This window comes from Acromyrmex echinatior, chromosome 16 (genome assembly GCF_024713525.1).
Source record: "Acromyrmex echinatior isolate Ae372 chromosome 16, ASM2471352v2, whole genome shotgun sequence".
NCBI lineage: Eukaryota > Metazoa > Arthropoda > Insecta > Hymenoptera > Formicidae > Acromyrmex > Acromyrmex echinatior.
Genome location: NC_141867.1, coordinates 6,055,320 through 6,077,821, shown reverse-complemented (window position 1 = coordinate 6,077,821; position 22,502 = coordinate 6,055,320). Strand labels below are relative to the sequence as shown.

The window sequence follows — 22,502 nt, the reverse complement described above, 5'->3', positions numbered from 1 at the left end:
GTTTCGGAATTAAATTATTGCATGTGCGCGGCCTGTTCATTGGAATCCATAATGGCGGAATTGAATCGCTTTCCCGAGAGCGCGATTGATTCGCCGAAACGAAGCACTAATCAAAATTAATTCCCATTATTTTGTTAATGACACCGTGCATCGCGCTGCTCGTCACGCCTGCAAGCTCGATTTAGTGCGAATTAAAGATAATTAAGAACGTATTTATGCCGGGGATAGAATTCCACCCCCCCCACTCCCTCTCCCCTTGAAGAATAAAGAATCGATGCTGCAACCTTTCTGTTTCTTTATCATCGTAAATTACTCCGTTTTTTTTTTCATTTGCGAAAAGAATTGTCTGAAGAAAAGAGAATATCGCAGGAGGTCGATATGCCCACAAAGTGTCCAAGTATTTCTTGGCTCTAAAGCAATACGATAAACTCTATACATAAAACGCTTTTATGTTAACATATTAAAGGCACAGTTTCTTTTCGACTTAAAGCTCATTTGCAATAATTAATTAACATGCATAACTTTACAATACATCGTAGTTGTCAGGACGATAAGTCCATTAATAAGGTATGTCTCCCAGTCTCCAAATCCTCGTGGGTAGAGAAGAGCCGTGTGTTATCGACATACAGAAATGGTCCATCCTGTATGCGAATGCATCCAAAGCAATTCATCCACCGTACATGGAAATCTCATTAGTCCCAGATACATATAACGCCGCGGCATGCCTAATGGTTGAGTTCGGATTAAGCCATAGGACAGACGCTTTACTCGGAACTTGATCGTGTCGATGTTCATAATGCGTGAGCCGTGATGTGCTGCGTTTCCCAACACATAATAACCATCGTAGCGTACAAAATTGCCGCAATCAATACACGATCCAGTGATAACTACCACAACTGATCGTGCAGCTTATTTCAGTTTGATTTCTCTAGGAATGCGAAATTGATCGCAAATAGAATTGCCAATTTTAATCAGCTGTTGATCCCTTCTAGCATAAAAAGTGAATGTGATCCACGTTCATCGAGAAGAGATCAAAGTAGTCGTCAAATAATAATCCCCGTTGTAAACCGGGACCGAAAGAAAATTTGCATCAATAAAGGATATATATAATAATATTTTCATCCACAGCTTCTATCTCCGTCTACCCTTCAATGATAGATACTGGGTTGATGGGGGCTGACGCGGGGCACGATGAGACACAACGACGGCGTGTGTTACGCAACGACGAGGCAAGTAGCGGGCGAGCGAATGGGCGAGTAGGCGAGTAGGGGGTGAACAGGAGGGAGAGGCAGGGACTTCATTATAACCTCATCTCTTCCCAGGGAGTGCATTCGAATTGAAAAACGCGCAGGCTTGTTTTGAGGCACGGTTACCGTGACAACGCACGTATACACACTAACACGCTCACTTTCCCTCTGCCTTTTACCCTCTCTCTCTCTCTCTCTCCCTCTCTCTCTCTGTCTCTCTCTCTAGCTCACCTTTCCACCCTTTACGATCCTCTCTGTTTCGCTTACTCGCTCATTCTCTCTCATCCTCACAGCCTGTATACGCCGTCGGCGTATATCGGACGTAGGCGAAGAGCGCCACTCGTGCGGGGAGAACGAGGACGAGCACCGAGAGCAAGAGGGGTTGCGAGAAGGGAGGGTAGATGGTTGCTCGGCGCACGAGGAGAGTGGGGAGTGAACACGAAGCGCGGGGTGACGCAAGGGCGGCAGCAAAACGCGGGCATCGGCGAAGCAGTCACTATGACAACGGTGACAGGCGAGGTGTTAGTGCGCATCCGTGACCACGCCTACGTCACGACGCCGTGACGTCAGAGCGTCGACGGCAACGGCGCCAGCCGCCGACGAGGAACGTGGTGCAGAGCTCTCGCCGGCACCAGCGAAGAAGAGAGAGAACGGCTGCCGCCTGTTGCTACTTCGCTACACGTCGGATAGGCAACCCCCTTCGAACTACCTCGGCCGCGCTGTCTTCTTCTCGCGCGTATCTCCGCCACGAGGCGAATTCTCTCCCGCAACCCCACGCGGTAACCACCCTCGCGATCCTCTTCCCTTCTCTCATCCACCAGCGTTGTCTCTTTCTCTCTTATTCCTTCGTCACCATCTCTCCCTCGCAGTCTCGCCCTTCCCCTCTCTCGACGTACGAAACCTCCCTTCCCTCCCGTTCACCATCGCCGCCACTACCCTACCATCGGGTTTCCAACCACCAACCACCCCCCTAGGACCCCTTACCCTCCGCCGAGCACCCTCCCGCGCGCGTTACCAGCCAGCAGCGATCCCCACGGCCACGACCGAGAGCCGAGACCGACCGAGAGTTGTCGGTTCTCCGCCAGTCAGCCATCCGACTCGCCGCCACGCCACGCCACGCCGCGCGCAGCGTGTGTTTCTCTGCATCGCGTTTCAAAAGCTTGCGAGCGTGAGAAGCCTTATCGCGCGTTCCTCGTACCGTAAATCATCAGCGAGGCGCAATCTCGCGCGGCTTCGAACGCGTGCAAATCTCAAACCTCTTAAGGGCTCTACCTAGTTGATCATCGTACACGCATCTCTCCGTCACGGTGACCGACAATACTGTGTGGGATATCACAGAGACATAGACAGAAAGAGAAAGGGAGAAATCGACGACGTGTAAAGGGGAGGGAGGGGGGTCCAAGAAAAAGTCCAAGGTAACGGGCGGAAAGTAAATCGCGCTCGCCGAGTTGTGCAGCGCGCGTTGTCCATATCTCGAGGGATCCAAAAAAACAATACCCGGACGAACGTGCAGCGGCGAGCGAACAATACGCGGCTACGCGTATGCGTACCGCACACGCGCAAGTGCGCGGGCGCTCATCGGTGACACTTGGAGAAGCAGCCTAAGTGGTCGCCGGCACACGTGCCTGTGACGGCGGGGGTGCGACGCGGGACGCTTCAGGTGACAGCATCACGTTGAGACGCTAGTTCGCAGCAACGCAGCCGGGTTTTGGCGCCACGCTCTGTTCGGAGAAACGGTCTATGGATCATAGGTTAGATTATAGTAACATCATATATTACCTTGCGCGCGATAGTGGGATCATGAGGTGGGGTCATGAGGGATTCTATTATAGGGTTGCGCGTTGTCAGGATGACAGTGAGAGAGTGAGTGAATGAGATAGATAGATAGATAGATAGATAGATAGATACAGTGTTTATTAACATTCTAGAGCAAACCCTCTAAGAATAGTAAGAATGTACAGAGAATGAGAGAGAGAAAGCGTCATTTATTGAGCGTTCTAGGATAAGTCCCTCCCTCCAAGTTTAGACAATAATACGAGAAATAGATAATATAAAGATAGATATAATAATGAAAATTAAAATATAAGAAAAGGGGAGAGGGGGGGGAGGAAAGGGTGAGAACGAGTGAAAGAGGGACACGCGACGATCGAGCGCGCAGCACACGTATACAGGGTGCGATGCGGCCGTGGTCGACTCGACTCGACAAGTCGGCGAGTGGCGCGTGCTGGTAACCTGTTGCCGCCGCCGTGAACGAGACTCCCGAAGCCGGTAATCGCGAGCTTAAGGATACATTACTGCGCGACTGCCTAAACGGATGATATCGCGTCGCCGGTTACGTTAACCGATGAATACGGGTACGTTCTGAGGAAAGTGGGATTCGCGAAGATGCACATCCGCGACATTTCGCGAGATTACCGCGTTTTCAGAACTTCGTGGAAACAAATAGAAACAACGGCAAGTTACATCATTATGTTGATTCTCTTTCTCTGACAATGAAAATAAACGAGGTGGCGTGTGAACGCGCGAAACCGCGATCACTTCAGGAATACAGATATCAGTAGTAAAGAAGGAGTTTAGAGAAACGGGACCGATTACGTTTATCTTCTCAAATTTCCTCCTCGATTCTCGCTTTACAAAGTTTACTTTTGCGAACAAGATGTTTATCGAAAAACTTTTATTTAAAACTTTCTATTTATTTATTACAGCGTCGATAGAAGTAGGACTCACTCGCTTGCAATTCGCGGAATGCTATCCCTTTAACTATAAGCAAACTATTCATAAACGCTCGGTGTATTATGCAAAGCACAATTTTGCAATGTGTGGATTTAAATACCAATGTATATCATATATATTTAGTAATATATTTTAATTTGACAAAAGATGAGAAATCAGATAAAATATCAACTTTTATTGAAGCTACTTAACAGAGATAGCAGTTTCGAATGAATAAACGAGGTCAGAATAGAACAAAAAGTAGGCAATGCGAATATCTAGGTCATCTATCGCAGTTCTTCTGCGAATGAAAAATTTACAAGTCGCCGTCTGGAATACATTTGCATAGAATTTCATAGAATTCGTTTGTTCAATATCTGTTTTGAATATATTAATAACGAATTTCATGGGTACCAGAATCCCTCGTGCATATTCACGTACCTATTAAGTTTCTCGAATACGACTGCCATAGTTTCTAATGTAAAACCATTTCTTCTTTAACAAATTAACACGTTTTGAATGCACATTATTTTATAAGATATTATAAGTTGGAAAATATTACGAATTAGAAGTTTACCTATTTGATTATTAAAGAAAATTATCTATAAAATCGATTCACATTTCCATAGCTTAATTAAGTATATCTGTAATAATCATAAAAGTATAATTCCTTTCAAATATACTTTCAAAGGTATGATTTTTTAAAAATATATTTTCAAAATTATATTCAATACATGCATGATCATCTATGAGTACAAAAAGACAATCTGTATTAAAGACATTCAAGTCTTACTTGTAATTAGTTTACAAATAGCTGAGCTAATAAATTATGTCCTCTATCTATTTGAAGTTTAGAGAAGGAATTGACTCAATTTTCATCACAAACCTGACGTAAGGAGTTTTAATTCATAAGAGACACATCTTTTCTGAGCACGTAAAAAACACGGGTGCAAATTCATACTAGGTGTTTTTAATGTTTTATATTCTCTGAAAGAAAAACGGAATTAAAATTTATATTTTTAAATACAAAATTTTCGAATTAATCAAATGGTAATATTAAATTTTTTAAAAACAAAATATAATTTAAAATTGTGTGTTAAGCAAAATCAATTTTCTCAAATACCCACAAGTTGGAAATTTTGCTGGTGCGAATTTGCTTGATGTCATTTATAAGTTAATATGCAAGATTTCCATTCTCTATAATAATAAATATTATATAAATCATAAAAATGTTCTTAAATGATAACTTCTTGCTTTAAAATGAAATGATAACCATATTTGCCTATTTCATATGCTCGATACAACGTATACGGATGGTTATGCAGCAGTGAGTTTTATTTACAGAGGAATTAAATTTCAAAGACTTTCCGTATGTCACACCATTTCGAACGAAAGGTGTATTTATTACCAAAGTAAGCGTCGTGCTATGTGTCATTTTCAACAAATAAAATTTTTCACGCAGATATCGCGCACAAAGTAACAGAAAGATGACACCGTTGGTCCGTGAAACTTTATTCACAGAGTTACCGTACAATCCACGTAGAGAATATACGTCACGTTCATCATGTTATACGATCTGTTTGATTCTTTTCGCGATATCACGATCCTTGATGCTTACAGCGGTATTCGTAAATAGTGGAAAAATTATTTTTCTCCTGCTTGAGTAAGATTTCCCCACCGTGATTATTATTTCCCAAGATTATTTCTTTGAAATGTCGCGCACCTCTCTCTCTTTCTTCCTCTCCTATCGTGATGTAATCCGGTTTCTAGCGAAAATATTGGTTGACGACGGTAAATTCATTAAATGTGATTTAAACTGGGCCTCGCGTAGGCTTCGTATAAGTTTTCAGGAAACGTGTGACATTAGCTTTGGGAGCGTACCAAAGAATGTGGAATGAGGAAAGTGGGGTACGTGAAGAAGGACCCGACTCGACGCGCAGCGCGTGATGTACGATATATATCTTTGGACGCAGCTACGTGACCGGAATTCTGAGGAGGTTAAAGTTGGATTTGTAACGTATTTTTCGCCGACGTGTGGAAATACCTATCGAGTTGGCGCGCCGCGTGCAACGGCGTCCCGTAATTTCCGTCCTGGGGTCCTCTCGATTGACATGGGGGAAGGCAAGATTTACGTTCAAAGGACCTAAGACAATGCGACGCACACCATCACGCATGCCAAGAATAGCATTTGCATTACTTGTCACATACTGTAAGCTCACTTCTAAAGTTTACTGCGGCATCTCTTCCGCGTGAAGGATCGAGCTGTTTTTTTAATTTCACTAATGCATCTTCGTCATCCATAAAGAATCACGCATTAATGCGTAATACGATCATGCTGCTTTATATTATCCTCGAAATTACGCGTCACATCTCCGTCGCAGTGTCTCTCGGTGTCGAGTGCAGCCAATGCAGCGGCAGCCTTCGAATGCCACCCGGTGAATTTTCGATTTCCTCAATTTCCTCGGTTTCCTCGACGGTCGCTGGCAGCCTTTTTTGATCGCGCATATAAAACTCCCCGTCCGGCGTTTCATCTCTCTCGGTGTTTGTCTCTGTGCGGTGTTATACCATCGAAAGTTTATCCAACGGTGCATTCTCCCAGCGGTGTTGCATTTGTCGAGATGCAACGCGATTCCGAGCAAGATAAATGAAGCTCGCTCCCGTTGTTTCTTCAGAACGGAAGAGAAAGAGGTCGAGCCATAAAATGCACATTCGTTGAAATATGTTCGTTGATGTTACGCTGACAAAGACTCTTTACATAAATTGCGACAGACGCATCACCCTAGCGACCAGCGTTATTTAATTTAACGTTCCGTTGAACATCAATGGAATCCGTTCATTACGAATTATTTTCATCCAGATCCGACTACATTCATAATAATTTGGAATTATTGTTTTATAATTTTTTGAGACATTTGAATAAATAAGCTAAAATGTTAACAAAATAATAAGCTACATTTAACAGAATTTCATTCGTTTCATAGAATTTAATAAAATAAAATTTCGTTTGAAAAAGTCATTAATTTATTCGTGATTCAAGCTTGATTCTATAGTGATGAGTATTTTTATTTCATATTGTTAATTCTTTCTCATTATTTTTTTTTATCTCTTATATGCGTCGCATCATTATAAGTTCATTTCTATTTATTACACAAACATTTTCTCCACGCGATCAACTATTTGTGAGCGACGCATTTCTTTTAATTTGTAAAATAGCTTACTACAAACATGGTACGTTTCCAACTCTACTTTCTATCATAAAATATTTTATTAAAATCTATAAATATCTCAAAAATTAGTCGAAACATGTATTATTATTATTAATACAATTTTTGTCATTATATTTGTATTTGATATAATATTTTAATATTACATCCCAATTACCATGCTCGACTTTTATTGGCCTTTCTTTATTTTATATATATATTGAAACGCTTGAAGAGATATATATATATATATATATATATATATATAGACGGGTACATTTCTGATAATAGCTTATACAAAGCTAATCAGATATAATGCATTACGCTGGTGCGTAGCGACAGGATACAGAGAGAGCTTGTACAACGCAATGCCGGAGAATGGAGCAGACGCTATAGATACTAGATACTAGAGTTGAATTATACTCTGTTATGTTTGTGCCTTTATAGATGCTGCTTACCGGAGAGCTTGCAACGCTATATGCTCTGGTACTTAATATATCCGGTATGCATATTCTGATCGAATAGAGCTTTAATAAAAAAAAAAGAGTGACAACGTATTTTACGATACGTTCGATAAGATATATTTTTTAGAGCGTGAAGCGTTCTCTCCGCGGAGGCTTGTAAATACGCGGATTTTCCGAAGCAGGAAGCAAAACCTAAAGTAGAATTGATTCAGTTTATGCGCTCTTTAGAATCCGCGAGTCCGCTAGAATCGTATCCGCTACTTTCCACGTTATACGAGATTCTTTTTATTATCGAACTCCTGGAGTTCGATACCGCAGCGCTCATAAACACCACGAAGAGAAAGACACTCGCGATCGTGTTTACGCCTTTATTGCTAATATCGTTGTTCACGCTCGATTGTTCTCCGCGGTCGTATCATTCGCGAAAGCGTTACCGAGCTACTATCACGCATTGATATTTCATGGTTCCTCTTTATGGCCTATGTTCTTTCGAGGAGTCTCGCGAATAAGAATCGTGAAGATTTTAGTGTTCATCAAAACTTGTAAACCTTTCCGTCAGATTGAATACGTTTGGAAGTAGCCGTTTGTATCGTACTTATAAGTTTATTTCAGCCCGTTTCTGTAGATTAATCTCGGTTTAACTTACTCTTCATTTTTTTCTAATATTTAGAACTGGTAGAAAATGAAGAATAAGTTGAATGAATTGATGAAAACAGCATTAATGTAATATAAAATATAATATATGACAAGCAAATTTTTAAAATGCGTTTTGTCCACAATTTTATTTTTTGAGTTAGAGATTAGGTAGTGTTCAGTGTTAAAAAACTCATATTAAGTAGTATAGGCTATTCTGGGATGACTTCAGAAATCATTTTTTTACGAATTCAATTTATATGATGAAAAAAATCTAGAAATTCAAAGTTACATTCTTTAACTAGAAATAAACAAAATGCATTTGTTTAACATTTTTTTTTACAATTTTACAATTATTTTTAGCAATTTTGTTTAACATTTCACATTCTACTTGGCATGTATTGTTTTCTGTAAAACGCGTATTGTAGCTTTCTATCTCATTTTCTGCAAATTATAAATTTTGAATAAAATGAATTTTGAAAATCTGCTTCTCATATAAGTAGATTGAACTATTAAAATCAGAGATGAACAATTTCATTATCATCCAGATTTTTCAGATTTTATAGACTTCTATAGACTTTTGAAAAACTGTGAGTATATATTATTCCGCATAATTATTCCTCATACTGTTGAAAAATCTTCCTGGTTCTTTAATGTCACATGATCGATTTAATGTCGATTGATGTTATTTAATAAATTAATTGAATATTTCTTTTTTTGTTACAGGTAAGTGTCACGTTCGCGCCCAACTGTACCTTCGATACGTAAGTTATCAAAGTTGTGCTAGTTTGTAGTCACCATTTCATTGTGTAACAAGAGGTAATAATCGGGTGTAGGGGCGAAGGAGGAGGCGGAAAATGCAATTCACTTTGTAATAAAAATGGAAATTAACACGAACTACGTGGACGGAAAACAAGGCTAACCTCCTCCGCCAGTAGCTCAGAGGGTAACGCGAAAGCTTGAATAAACAAACTCACCCCCGTTACGCCGGTTGCCACCCTCTTTGCCGTCTCCATCAGTCTCAAGGCACGGGCCAAAGGACGTTGTTATGATTGCTAATGGAAAACTATCCAATTCAAAGAACAAAGTGAAGTAACGAGTTACTTTACCACTGCACGAATACACTGACGGTGGCTGTGAAACTTTCGGGCGGGGTAGCGGACGGGGAGAAAATAGCACGGTTTGTTAACATTAGCAATGAGAGCGGCAAAAGATCATGGACGAATGAAAGCAGCTTTATCTGTTGCGAATAGAAATGGTCCTCGTCATAACATCGAAAGAGTTGGAATTTATATATGAAATAAATATTAAACAAATAAAATATAAAATTTTGCATATGCAATATTTTAATCATTCCTCAATCGTTGGTGGGATATACTAATTCAATCGTATACGAAATATTTGTATAATTTCTCCTATATTATTCGCCAATCGTTATTTCGAACGATATGCAAAGAATTCGCAAATAAATGTAGCATGGTATATTCAACGAACATTAAATACGAATTAAATGTTCTTGTATCTAATCAATCCATCGTTTCGTACTCGAGGGAAATGCGATTCATGCATTGTAATGCATATATAAATCTGGAATGAAACGTTCCTAGCATTCGCGCGTGCCGTGCAACGCATCCCTGTCGTGTCAATTACTGTTTGATCTCTCTGAATTTCTCCGGCTCCGACGAAAAATTATCCGACAATTAGCAAGACCTTGCCAGCACTCGAATACCTACATCCGCCCTTCCCCTCCCGTAACCGTCTCCTCCCGCGGGAGGCCGCGGACTTTTTAAGCTTAAGTCTCGGCAAGATTTAAATTTCAAAATTTCAATCTGGCTTGCAAATCTGTCCGCCTCCTTCCGCCCGCGCGAGCGAACGACCGCGCTTCCGTCTCCTCCTAGACGCGGCCAGATTGCGCGGGTCCGACATCAAAAGTCTTTTACGTCGCGTGCTCTTTTTCTTCCCTTGCTCTCCCCTTTTCCACTCTCTCGCTCTCCTCTTACCAACCGTTTCCCCGCTTCTCTTGACGCTCTCGCGTAAAGTCGCCGAATTGAAAATTTCATCGCTGAATAGACACGTGTGCTCCATCGACAAACATCCTCTGCCGTTTTCATTATATAAAAAAAAATGAAATTTAGATAGTATTGATTTCATCATTAAACTATTGAACTGTTAAAGAATTCAAATCGATTTCTTACAGATAAATTGTTCTAATAAAAGATAAAAGACACAAGAATAAACAAATATTACGATACTTTTGACGTAACAATATTTTAACTTAGATTGCTTGCAAATTAAAAGTGTTATGATTATATTTATTAGAAAATTATTTTGTATTTTAGTTTCTAAAACTAATGGTTGAGGAATTATTATATAATAATAAACTATATGTTGAATTAAAAAAATAAATAGAATCATAGAATAAAAAATTAAATATCTCAAAAGACAAATTAAAATAATTATACTATTTAAGAATGTCTGCTTCCTATAGTCCTACATAAGCAAATTACGCAATGATTATATCAAAATGACTTGCTGGATCGCATTCCAAGCAATAAATTAGCTTTCTATATCCATTCAAAAATCACTCCCTGCTGGTGACTTTATCGGCGTAATTACCTTACGAGATATTAAAGTACGGCGAGATACCCGCGTATCTGCAGAAGCGAAGCTTGTCAACCGACAAAAGGGGAACGTCGCGTCGGAGCGGACGACACGATGGCGAACGCGACGAAACTTTTAATTTTTCCTCGAAAAAACTTTAGCTGCTCGTTACGTCGTCCCGAGTACATCGCGTCGGCCGTCGAGGCGGAGCAAAATTAAAATTCATGCGGCGGCGCGCCTTTTCTCGGCCGCGTGTCTCCGCGGGATCCGCAGGGATGCTGTAGAACGAAGCTCGCGCAATGAAGGACGTTGCCGTACATCGCCGCGTGAGTACCACCGGGAAACAAGGAAGGACTTCGCGAGGAAGTGTGGGAAATTTACTCAAATTTGCAAATCAAATTCGTTCCCTGCTAATGCGCGCGTGTGCTCTTTCGTGCCAATTACCGTTCCTAAATCGCCTTTGCTTCCGTTCATGCGTCCATGATGATTATCTCGCAACTTAAGTTGTATTATTTAGCAAAGTATCTTTTAAGATCATTATATATATTATATATTTTCAATGTCCCTCCAGAAGAGATCTATTTATGTTTTCATTCTTTGTAGACACGTCATTCGTATAAATGGTATAGACAGGATCATGGAGCGAATAATTCGGTCAAGATAATTATACGGATTCGCGAAATTTGGTGAATTTTTCGATGCGCCAGGGATAGCGCGTTGATCCGAGCGAATCCAATAAACGAGTCGAAATTCGCGTTACGATCACCGGTAATAGGAGTTTCGATTTTACAGCCCAGTGGGTGCCGTCAGATATTAATTCCATTCGAGCCCTTTTGTCCCGGCCGATTTTATAGCGAGCGTGCTCCCGTGTTATTCGAGACGGATCGTCATATATTTTTTCAGGATACCAGCGAACACTCCGCTGACAATCGCACGATCAACGCACGAGATGACGACAGGTCATGATAAAACTTCACTCGCAGACCGACGCCAAATTATGATTATTTGCGCGAATCAACGCGGCGATTTAAAACGCCCGTTTAAATCGGCGCTCGCGAAGTTTCGCCCGGTAAATCCCCGAGGAAATTACATCTTACAAGCTCCGCCATACGCACGAGTTACAACATTTCAATACTCGCATGCCCAAAGTTTCACGTCTCGTGTGCATTCCAGCTTTCACCGGGATAGTTCCTTGTATCACGATATATATCCGGCTCCATGGCGAAATCTCGTGACAATTACGTTAATGGAGCCGCCAGGTTGAACTCCGTGAATGATTCTGGCAAAAGAGACGAGATCGTTTGCATCAGAAGACACACCAATAGGAAACTACTGTGTTTTTATCTTTAATCTAATTGAGAAATCGCTAGTACAGGATAAATCTATTGAGATCCCAATTTTATATCTCTTTACCGATACTGTCCTTTTCTATACATTCTGACACGTCTTTCGTCTTTCTTATCCCGCATCATCTCGCGAAAGTTTTCAAAACTGGTGCGTCCGCCTTGGAAAGTTTTAACGAGATCGATTTTACGCCGAGACGAACGACGAAGGTACCAGCCAGCGAAGAGATTGTCCTGGGAATGCTGGACGACGTTTTGTTGACAGTGAGCCATGTATTGTTCCTCGAGTCTCCCTCTTTTGCCAAATGTGAAGTGCTCGAAGCGGCTGCTATGCTTCTTGAAACTTCAATATCGAGCCGCATTGTACGTTGTAGTTCGGCGAGCATTCCATTCCCGATTTTCTTACAACTTCAACTTTTTCGTATTTATTATTATTTTATTGTACTGAGAGCATATTCGAAGCATAATGTTCGATTAAATCCAGCCGGAACGCGAAGCAAGTAAGGTGCATTTATAGAATTTTTGCAATCTGCTTTTTGTTCGAAAGCGGAATTGATATAAATTTCACTATAACGTTCCGCGAATCTACATGTTTCGCGTACAAAATTAAAAAAATAGCGTTTAAAAACAAACTTTCAGCGTCCATCATATCGTAGTAAATGTACGAACATGTGATGCGTAAATTGAATCGTGAATACACGAATACACATAAGATCCGTAATTTATATATAATATATCATGGATCTTATTTCTATCCGAAAATGTTCTAATAACCGCAATCTCCGATAAATATTGCAAACTGAAGTTACTACAATTATGTAAATATTGGTGGCGGTCCATATTCCATATCATAGCGTTTCATGCTCGTTTATTTCGTAATATTAGTCGGCGAATAGCACATCGTCACTAACGTAATGAGGGCATGACGGTAAAATATGCGTGGGTCCATATTGATTGCATATTAATATCGTCCTGTGTACGTGGAAATTATAGATTCCGCATATCTCCGCAATCACACCCGAAAGTAACGCATAGCTAACTCTTCGTTTTTGCAAAAACTGATCACCCGCGTGCATTTGTATTATATCACACGGTATCAGCGACAGTTAAACGTTATCAGAAATGCGATACATAATGACATACGTAATATTTATCACATACATACAGAATGCGTGCAATAACCATACGTCTTTTAGTGTAAAGGACAGTTGTTTATTTCGGGTTTATTTCTGTTTTTTAGATTTATTTATGATATTTTTTCTCGAAACTCATTTTGTCCTTTTTTTAATAATATTATTACCTTTCTAATTAGCAGGAAATTCTTTTTTAATTAGCATTTCAGTGTCTAATGTTCTAATGAATGAATTTTTTTACGGAAACTACCGACAAATTTAATTTTATAAAAGAGTAATATATATTAATTCAAAGAAAGCAATAGTCACAATAACACCAAAACGAATCGTGATCGATTGAAAAATGATTTTTAATAATTAAATTTACGATTATTTTATGTTATATTATGATGAGTTGTACTTACTTGAGTTATACATTTGGTGTACTGCGTAAAAAAATTTCAGAAATTAATATGCAGACTTCTAACGATTACAAACTAGTTGGGAATGTTTAGAATAAAATTCTAAAATTTTCGGATTTGTCTCCTTTATTTTCTCTAAGAAAATACGGTCACTGTAAAAATGCAATATATTAATAATTTGCAAAGTATTCTTGGTCCATTCCCAATTTTAATTTTAATATTAGATTCTTTGACCAATATGGAACCGATTTTTTTATCAATTACATATGTCGAGCATCAACGCGGCGCATTTGTCGTAATTATTAGGAAATAATTTTATTTAATATGGATATTTTTATGAGAATATTACGCTAGCATGTTATTTCCTGCAGCCTTTCTTTTACATTCCGCTATCATTAATGCCATGTAACACTCGCAAGCGGACACACGCAGTTCCGCAAAAATTCTGGAAGTAATCTGGCTTAAGTTTCCATTTGCAGCGACATAAAATTCGTGGATATGCTAAAGAGGTTTACCAGATGGATTATTTGTGCGAAATAAATTTCGCGCGGAGCTTGGTGCGCGTGGAATCAGCACTTTCGTTAGCCGTGAAGGATGGCTTTTGAAAGGACTATTCGAGGTATTAAGGCTCAAGCACGAAATTGAAAACGTACGCTTCGCGGAGATAGACGGGGACGACGCGGGCGGAACGAAAGAGCGAAGGGGTGAAAAGGGATGGGCCAACGTGCAAACGGACGGTCAAACCAATTCCACACCCCAACTCGGCGTCAGTCACTGTTTCCAATCCCATTAGCGACACGGTGATTCGTGAATGGGCGCGAAAATGCGAGGCTTTTAATCAACGAGACTCATTATCATCAAGCGATTTTCACTGCGTCGTGTCGCCCTTGCGAATTAATGAACAGCATCGATCTGAATGACACTCGCGTACGGCAGTTTGCGTCCTAAGATTAGCAGCGCGGTCCCGCTGCTGCGTGGATGATCTGCATTTCCCACGTACGGGTAGCTAACCCGTGAAAATGGTGGTTCCTAATGCGTGTCTATTAATCGAGATGGGGCAGTTAGAAGGTTTTATGTAAGAACTTCCCAAGTACCGTTTAATTTAATGGTACTTCGGGACTTTGTACATAAAGCTTTTCATTTATAACATCTTGCACACAGTTGCCGAGTCTTAATTCTGTTTCCTACACTAAGCCACGACCATCTGACTATCCGGGAACGCTGTTAACTCATGTTCACGTAACTTGCACGTTTACATTTGTTAGTAATTATTCGCCAGCTATTTGATAATAATATAGATGCTTCTTCCGAGTTTTTTCTTCGCAATATAAACAACTACGAGAATCTGCATTCTGTTTACGTATCCCACGGCGATCCTCGATTCGCTTTTATACCTCTCTGAAGAAGCCTTCATACTCGCAATTGCTCGAACGATTCGTATTACTCCCGGGGGTGTCGTGGTCGACAAAATACGTCGTTTTGCGGACACTGCATCCTCGTGCGGGCGTTTCGATACGCGCCATGAGCACGAATTCGTCCAGACAGCGAAAACATCCGCCTGACTTCGAGGGTGGAAAGCGAAAGAGACTCGACGATAATAAAAGAAAGCGAGCAGATGGCGGACGTTGGCGCCGTGCTAAAGTGACGTTATTGTGATACAAATTGAGATATAGAGTGCCGGAGGTTTGGGAGGTGGTGACAAAGAAGGTTGAAGGATCAGCCGAAGCTGTTAGTCTTGATTATCGTAGACAGTCATCCTGGAACCCTCGCGATGTCGACGCGAATCCGAGGGAAGATGCATGGTGTCCTTCCTACCGCGTAGTCATGGTGTTCTCTGTGCTCATTGGGGGGCTATTAATTTGTACAAATGCCATCCTTTATTAGACACGGACTCATTAGCTCAGAAGATGGCGTTTTAACACACCGCTATACACGTGCCCAGCATTCCGCGTGATCCGTATTTATAAACTAATTTTTATTCCTTAAATATAATTTCATTTTCTTCCTGTCGCATACAGTCACTTTATGCTTGTTGATTAAACGGATATAATGAATGATCAAGTATTTTTCATTTTTGATGATATTTCGTGGATTATATGTAATTAGACCCGAAAATATTGTCTCTAAGCCGCGGCGTGTAAATTAAATAAATACATTGCCGCACGTTAAATAGATAGATAAAAGAGTTGATTAATAAACTCTCTAAGAATTAAAAAATGACAAGTAAAAAAAAATAAAAAGAAAAAAAAATTATAAACATATAGAAAATACAAGAAGCAATATACTTCTTCAGCTTCGTTTACCATTGTCATAATAGTGCACTACAATTAAATCAGTTAAGCTGTCTCTCTCTCTCTACACACATATATATATATATATATATATATATTGCGATCAAAGTGGGCGCGTTTTATCGAGGTGCCTGAATCGAATGTACCGTAAAGCTTCGAGGCTACTCGGCAGTTTAGCGACGTCGATATAGTACCATCCTCATCACTCTCCGCGACCATCTTGCTTGGCACTTCGGCAAGAGCTTTATTGAAGTCCAGTCAATCTCTGTCGCCCGTAGTTTCCGATCTGAAGCGCACCGTCCAGCCTTTGAACCGGTATACCGTTGGAGGAGGCGAGGGTGGACGATCGGCTTTATATATAAACTTGAGAGACAAATGGCACGAGGTCGTACTATGGTGGCAAAGGCACAAGTGCTAGGAGCAGGTGTAGCATCGGGTATATACTGCCGGTGAATGGGAAGTCGGTAATTAAAATGTCCTCCCTTAGGAAACTCCACGCCACAGTGGTTCGAGCCAACCTTCTTTCGAATATTTATCTACTTACGTGTGACTGGTCCTTACCAAGAACTAATAAATCGGTTATTGAGACGTTTTTAATTTTGCATTATAATTAATAAAAATAAATCAACGTGTTGATGTACAAATAATAAGCTCGCGGAATTAATATCGTAAATTGAAAGCTGAAGTTTTTTTTATCTTATATCGTACTTTCAATACTTCAATTTTTCTACACCTTCTGCAAATTTTTCTTTATTCTTATATTCATTTATTATTTGTTTTTTAATCTTAGAAAATAACATGAAAATTATATAATATTATTTTGTTTTTGCTTACACTCTATTATATTCTAATGCAAATTTAAGAAAATATTATCATTTTTACAATAAGGATAAAAATATGCAATTCATGCGTTTTCTAACAAGAAATTCTTAACAAATCTTTTTGACACTTTCAGCCTCGACATATTCCGATGGAAATGCTCGCTTACTCTCTTCTGACACTTTTTCGTCCATTTCTCTCTCTCTTTTTTCTCGTTAGTAGTTTCTCTAGGTGAAGAAAGCCGCGGGGCATGCGATTTCGAAACGACATCGGCGCGCGCAACGGTACCTAAAAGTGCCAAAAACTTTCAACGAAGAAGTTTCTTTAAAAGTCACACGGATCATCGTATTATCTGCCTCGTCCCTCTTTACTCCTTTTTCTTTTAGTCTTCTCCAACACATCGTGCTGATGACACACGAGATTGGATGGAGTAATTCCGGTCGAGCGGGTTCAATATTCGGGCGCTTTCCGTCGTTAAAAACTACGGAGGATAAGTCGCGAATGGACAGTCTAAGCGAAAGAATTTTGTCGACCTTCGTCATTCTTCGCTGGCGCTGAAGTAGCGAAGGTCGGTGAGGAAAAGAGGATGGGTTCCCTTAGTCTCCGGGGATTATGGACCTTCGTCGATGGTCCTGGCCCGAGTTGGATGACGGGAGAAGACTAGGATCAAAAGCAAAGTGTATCCTCGACGGAAGAACTCCGGGGAAATTGATCGGTCCAGTTTCGATAGTTAATTAAACTTGGAGTTATTAAATCCGCAAGAAGTGTACGATCGGCGATGTTTGAGCCTCCCGTGGATACCACGTACGTCCATCACGAAATTATTTTCTATTTGCCGTGCCTCCACTGATTACACACACAACATAACATACAATCACTTTTTCATCAAATATTGATGGATCCAACGTAAATAGTAAACATATAATTATGAGTTGATCAGCGATAAAGCAGGGTGCGGTAATCGAGAGAATATGTGATATAATATTCAATGATAAATATTATCTGGTGGAGATAATTGCATACACAGGAATACGGCTTTTATAAAAATAGTCCCCCTCTTTTTCATTATGCAAAATCTCTGCTTTCGCATCGAGCTTCACATCGGAGGGTTGTAAAAGAAAACATCACGCGGGACGGCGAGACGATTTTATTTGCAGCCAAGGTTGTGACGCTTTATGCGCCAGGCCCTATCGCAAAAGATTCATCGAGACAATCCGCGCACCTGCGTACCCCCGATCTTCTCTTCCAGACTCGCGTTTGACGTAGGAGGATTTACGATCTTGCGCCCCGGGCCAGATTAGGCTGGAGCGCAGCGCAACGGGCGGATTTTCCAGGAGAGATTCCACGTAGGGGGTTTTTAAAGGAGGTGCTTTTAAAACGCCCCCGCGCGTTTTCTCTCTACTATCTCCAGGATGCTACTCGACCTCTCTCTGTTTGCAGCAAAGTCTGTTTGGCCGTAAAGCGACGCGAAAGCTCGCCGATGATGTGGCACCGAACGCCCTGGCAAAAGTTATAGTTTTATCTGGTTCAACGACGAGCACGCGATGCCGTAGAAAAGGTGAGCGACGGCGGCGAGAAGGAGAAGTATAAAAACGGAAAGGCCATGAAGCGGGTTGTGCGAGCCCGAGGGAAAGAGAGAGAGAAGCAGGTATTTTTGCCCCTTTATGATTGCAGAATCTCTCGCGTATTTTACATCGCCTCGTAAACTTCTCTCTTTGCGCTCCTCGCGGTCCTTAATAATAGATTACCACGTGCATCACGAGCAACGACGAGGAGCGACGAGCGAGAAGGGTGAGAACGCGACGCGTAAGGGATGCATCGATGCCCGAGCTGGCATAACTCCGGTGATGATTGCCGTTGAGACTGCAAGACTTCCTTTGCGGAAACGGCAGTAACTTTGAAAATTTATTTAGCACCTGCCGTATAACGCGACTGATCGTATATGTACGAGACTCGGGCGTGATGACGGCGCCAGAATGTGATGTATCAATAATGCAACCGCGATATTACGGAATAAAATACTGAGAGAAAAATTTTTGATATTTATGACTATAATTACATGTTATCATAATTATTGTGACCACATATGATAATTATGTTATAATTTTAATGTTACATCGTTCTTTCGAAAATATTCCTTCTTCGTCCTCCTTCTTTCTTTATTGAAAAATAAATTTTGTTGTATTTATAACTACAATTACATGTTATATAATTATAGCAATATGTAATTAGAATTACAAATATCATAATTATGGTAATATGTAATTATATTTACAAATACCAAATTATGGTAACATGTAATTATAGTTACAAATATCAAAATTATGTAACATGTAATTATAATTGTAAATATAAAAAATTGTTTTCTCAGTAAAGAAAGGCAGAACAAGAAACCTTTCTAAGAAATGATGTAACATCACATATCGGTAAAGACAAGCAACGGTCTCTTTTCTCCTTCGCGTGTGCACGCGTGAGTGCGTGCACTCACGAGTACGCATCGACCAGATAAACCGTTGAGTCAAACTGTTCAACTTGCACATTTCTAGTGCCACTTTTGCCATCCTCGGACATCACTGAGGGATATAAACTGGCGCTTTAGAACTTCCTTGAAACTGGAATGCTAGAAATGAATGTTCCTTTCTTTATTTTCTTCTTTTTGCGACTTCGCTTTTTCTCATCATCTCCTAAACTTGGCTTAACATTAACCTTAAACAATGAAACTCTCGACGTGTCTTCGACACTCTTTCTGTCTCACCAAGCAATGTGACAACTGTGACAAGATCGCAAAAACTGGCCGATGGCATGACGCGGAGAAGAAATGGTTTTCACTAAAACAATGTCGGCAATACTGAATATACGTGAAGTTACATGGCACATTTGAAATTTTAGAGTGATAGATCCGTTTGTTTTTATTTAACGCGCAATTAATTATAATATTATGAAAGGAATAACTGCATTCAGAAAAAGCAGCTTTGCAAAATTGTTGTAAGATTCTTTAATATAATTGTTTTATACATTTAAATCTAATAAAGAACTATAAGAATCAATCATATTAAAGAATTTTACAATAATGCTTTTTCTGATGAACACAACCCACGACTGCGTTAATTTACAGTTAATGTCTCTATTTATACTTTTATATTCTGTTAAACAATCTTTCGTAAGCATTGGCAGAAAAAGATTATATATATGTGGCACATTGTCCTTAAGACAGATATATTCGATAAAAGACCTTTCTTATGAAATTGCTGTTAAAAGTTCGAAATTCACAGCAACATTTTTATCGCTGCTTATTTAGACAGAAAGTACGTAAAAAGAAAGACATTTATGTGCGATCGGTGGCGCTTTACTGGCGTAGAACAATAGAGCGCGTGCGACACTTTCGATAAAATCCTTTTATTTCGTCGTACGACGCGTGAATTCCGGAACAATGCACGCCGAAAATTTCGAGCACGGTCATGGGAGTCTTCTTTCGAAGAGGACGGACGGACAGACAGAGTAGCGCGGCGCTGGACGGTGGAGAAGTAATGGGACAGGGAAGTGCCATTGTACGTGCATAAATACAATTCCGGGATTAAAAAAGTGGAGCGAATCCTCGCCGACGAGGGGCCGCGATCTCTTTCCTGTGACGCGCTCGTGGCGCAACCGCAATACTCGTAAAGAAGATCCGACTGGCGTGCTACCATTGCGGATGCTGAGCCGCCGGAGCGTAAAGAGAAAGCAGAGCTATCTCCATTCCACCCTCACCCCCACCCCGGTTCGACTACACCCGGTAAACCCTTCCGTTACACCCGCCTGTCGCTGCTTTTTTCGACCGCCACTACTATTGCGTCTTGCATTTGTTTGTCGCTTTTCCCCGCGAACTAACACCGACTAACACCGTCCGTAATGTCGACCTCGTTGCTTTGTGTTGTTACGAGATTTCTACTAGAACTGAATTTTTTTTAAGATTAAGGTTGAAGAAACATAAAATTGAGAATAGAGAGACGAATGACAAAAATAATATAAATACATGTTCCTGTGTACATATTTGATTCAATTACGGTTAAAGTGTTTCAACTTAATATGGATATTCTACATGAAGCACTAATAATATTATAAACCTGAGCTTCTCTTGTATAATAAAATTGAATTGATAATATTTACTAGATAGTAAATCGAAATATCTATTATGCAATAAGCAACTACGGATAATGTCGCAGCAAAAAAGTTGCAGCAATCTATTTACACAAACGACATTCTAAATCTGTCGCTAATGCTGATGATTAATCACTATCATCAACATTTTATCAAAACCCATCTATCTTTCGATATTTCCCTACTAGACGTGATGTCATATTCGTGATATGACGTAGAATCGAGGCTTGTAAATAGTCGAGACCGTAAAAGTGTCGACTTGGCTCGTAGTAATAAAATCGAGTATAGTAACGTACCTGTTCAGCGACCACGATTTTTACGGTTGACGATCGATCGACCGGGCTCGGTAGATGGATTAGTGAATGACGTTAGGCAATAACGGTAATGGAAGGTGGCAGCGTTTAACCGTAGGCTATCGGTGAACGAACCGGAAGTTATCCAGCCCATCGCTCGCGGAATAGACGAGAGAGAGAGAGAGAGAGAGAGAGAGAGAGAGAGAGAGAGAGGGGGGGGGGGAGGTGAAGTGGGCCATAGATCGGAGTATGGTAATTGCGTCTCATGCTGGACCAATCCGCAGTGCTCCGAAATAGGAGGTTGGTAAAAGTCCTTGGATGCCTGAGTACGCGGACGATCACAATCGATCGATCAGAACCGCCGAGTCGAAGGAGACAAAGCGTGTTGCTAGTGTTAAAGTGTCCGACGTCTGGTAATACCAATTCACTGTCGGTTCTAGATACTTAGCAGTGTGCGACGTGGCAGATATTGAAAGAGGAAGCACGTAGTATCCCGCGAAATTGGACAGTATTGACAAGTATCCTGAAGGGATAGCAAACGTACTACATATACGCGTATACCTATATATCATTACAGTTTACTAAGAAAACTGTACCGTTTTTTTTTACTACGCGTACAGAAAATAATTTATTTTTTTACGTGAATCTTATTATTAAGATTCACTTAAGTAACGAGATTATAAATATTTATAATGATAAATATTCATAAATATATATTTATTGCATAATGAATATTCGAAAATACTTGCGGTATTTTCTCTTGATTCAAGATGCTTGTAATCGCGTAACATCTATATAACGTTGCTGAAAATGGAATGGTGACGTAACACATATTCAGGCGTTTGCAATCACGAGCCGTAATCCCCATTCTTATCGGTAGCATCAATCTGACAATATTGATTTGAGTATGCAGTCGGGCCTTCCGGCTGCCCATTTCGACCTATTGGCAAGTGCTCTGGAGCACATTATATTCTCGATTTATTGGAAAGGCTTGCGAATTGGTGAGTGAGTGAGTGAGTGAGTGAGTGAGTGAGAGAGAAGCAAAAAGAGAGAAGAAAAAGCAAAAAGAAAAGAGTTAGACGCACTACTAGCGCGAGACGGAAAAAGTCGTTGTTGAAGAGAAAAGAAAAGGAAGAAGGAGAGACGAGCGGAGACCATCGTATACCTCAGAAGGACGAGGACACGAGCGACTACAAACACTCTCGTGCATGGTCCTCTCTTGGGG

At 40.5% G+C, this 22,502-nt stretch overlaps 2 protein-coding genes across 5 annotated transcripts in view; both read left to right on the top strand.

Annotated features, from left to right (window-relative positions):
• bru3 (CUGBP Elav-like family member bruno 3) overlaps positions 1-22,502 on the top strand; it is a 467,269-nt gene that overhangs the window by 202,116 nt on the left and 242,651 nt on the right. Inside the window, exon 1 of one of the 4 annotated variants that reach the window (XM_087414566.1) lies at positions 2,305-2,998. The exons of 2 other annotated variants lie outside the window; for them this stretch is intronic. The gene's annotated coding sequence lies outside the window, so the exon portion shown is untranslated. Of the gene's footprint in view, positions 1-2,304; positions 2,999-22,502 lie in introns of those variants that run through there. One more of the 4 variants, XM_011068008.2, reaches the window with a different exon arrangement.
• Positions 1-22,502, top strand: part of LOC105153220 (CUGBP Elav-like family member 3) — a 448,428-nt gene that overhangs the window by 374,540 nt on the left and 51,386 nt on the right. The window lies entirely within an intron of this gene.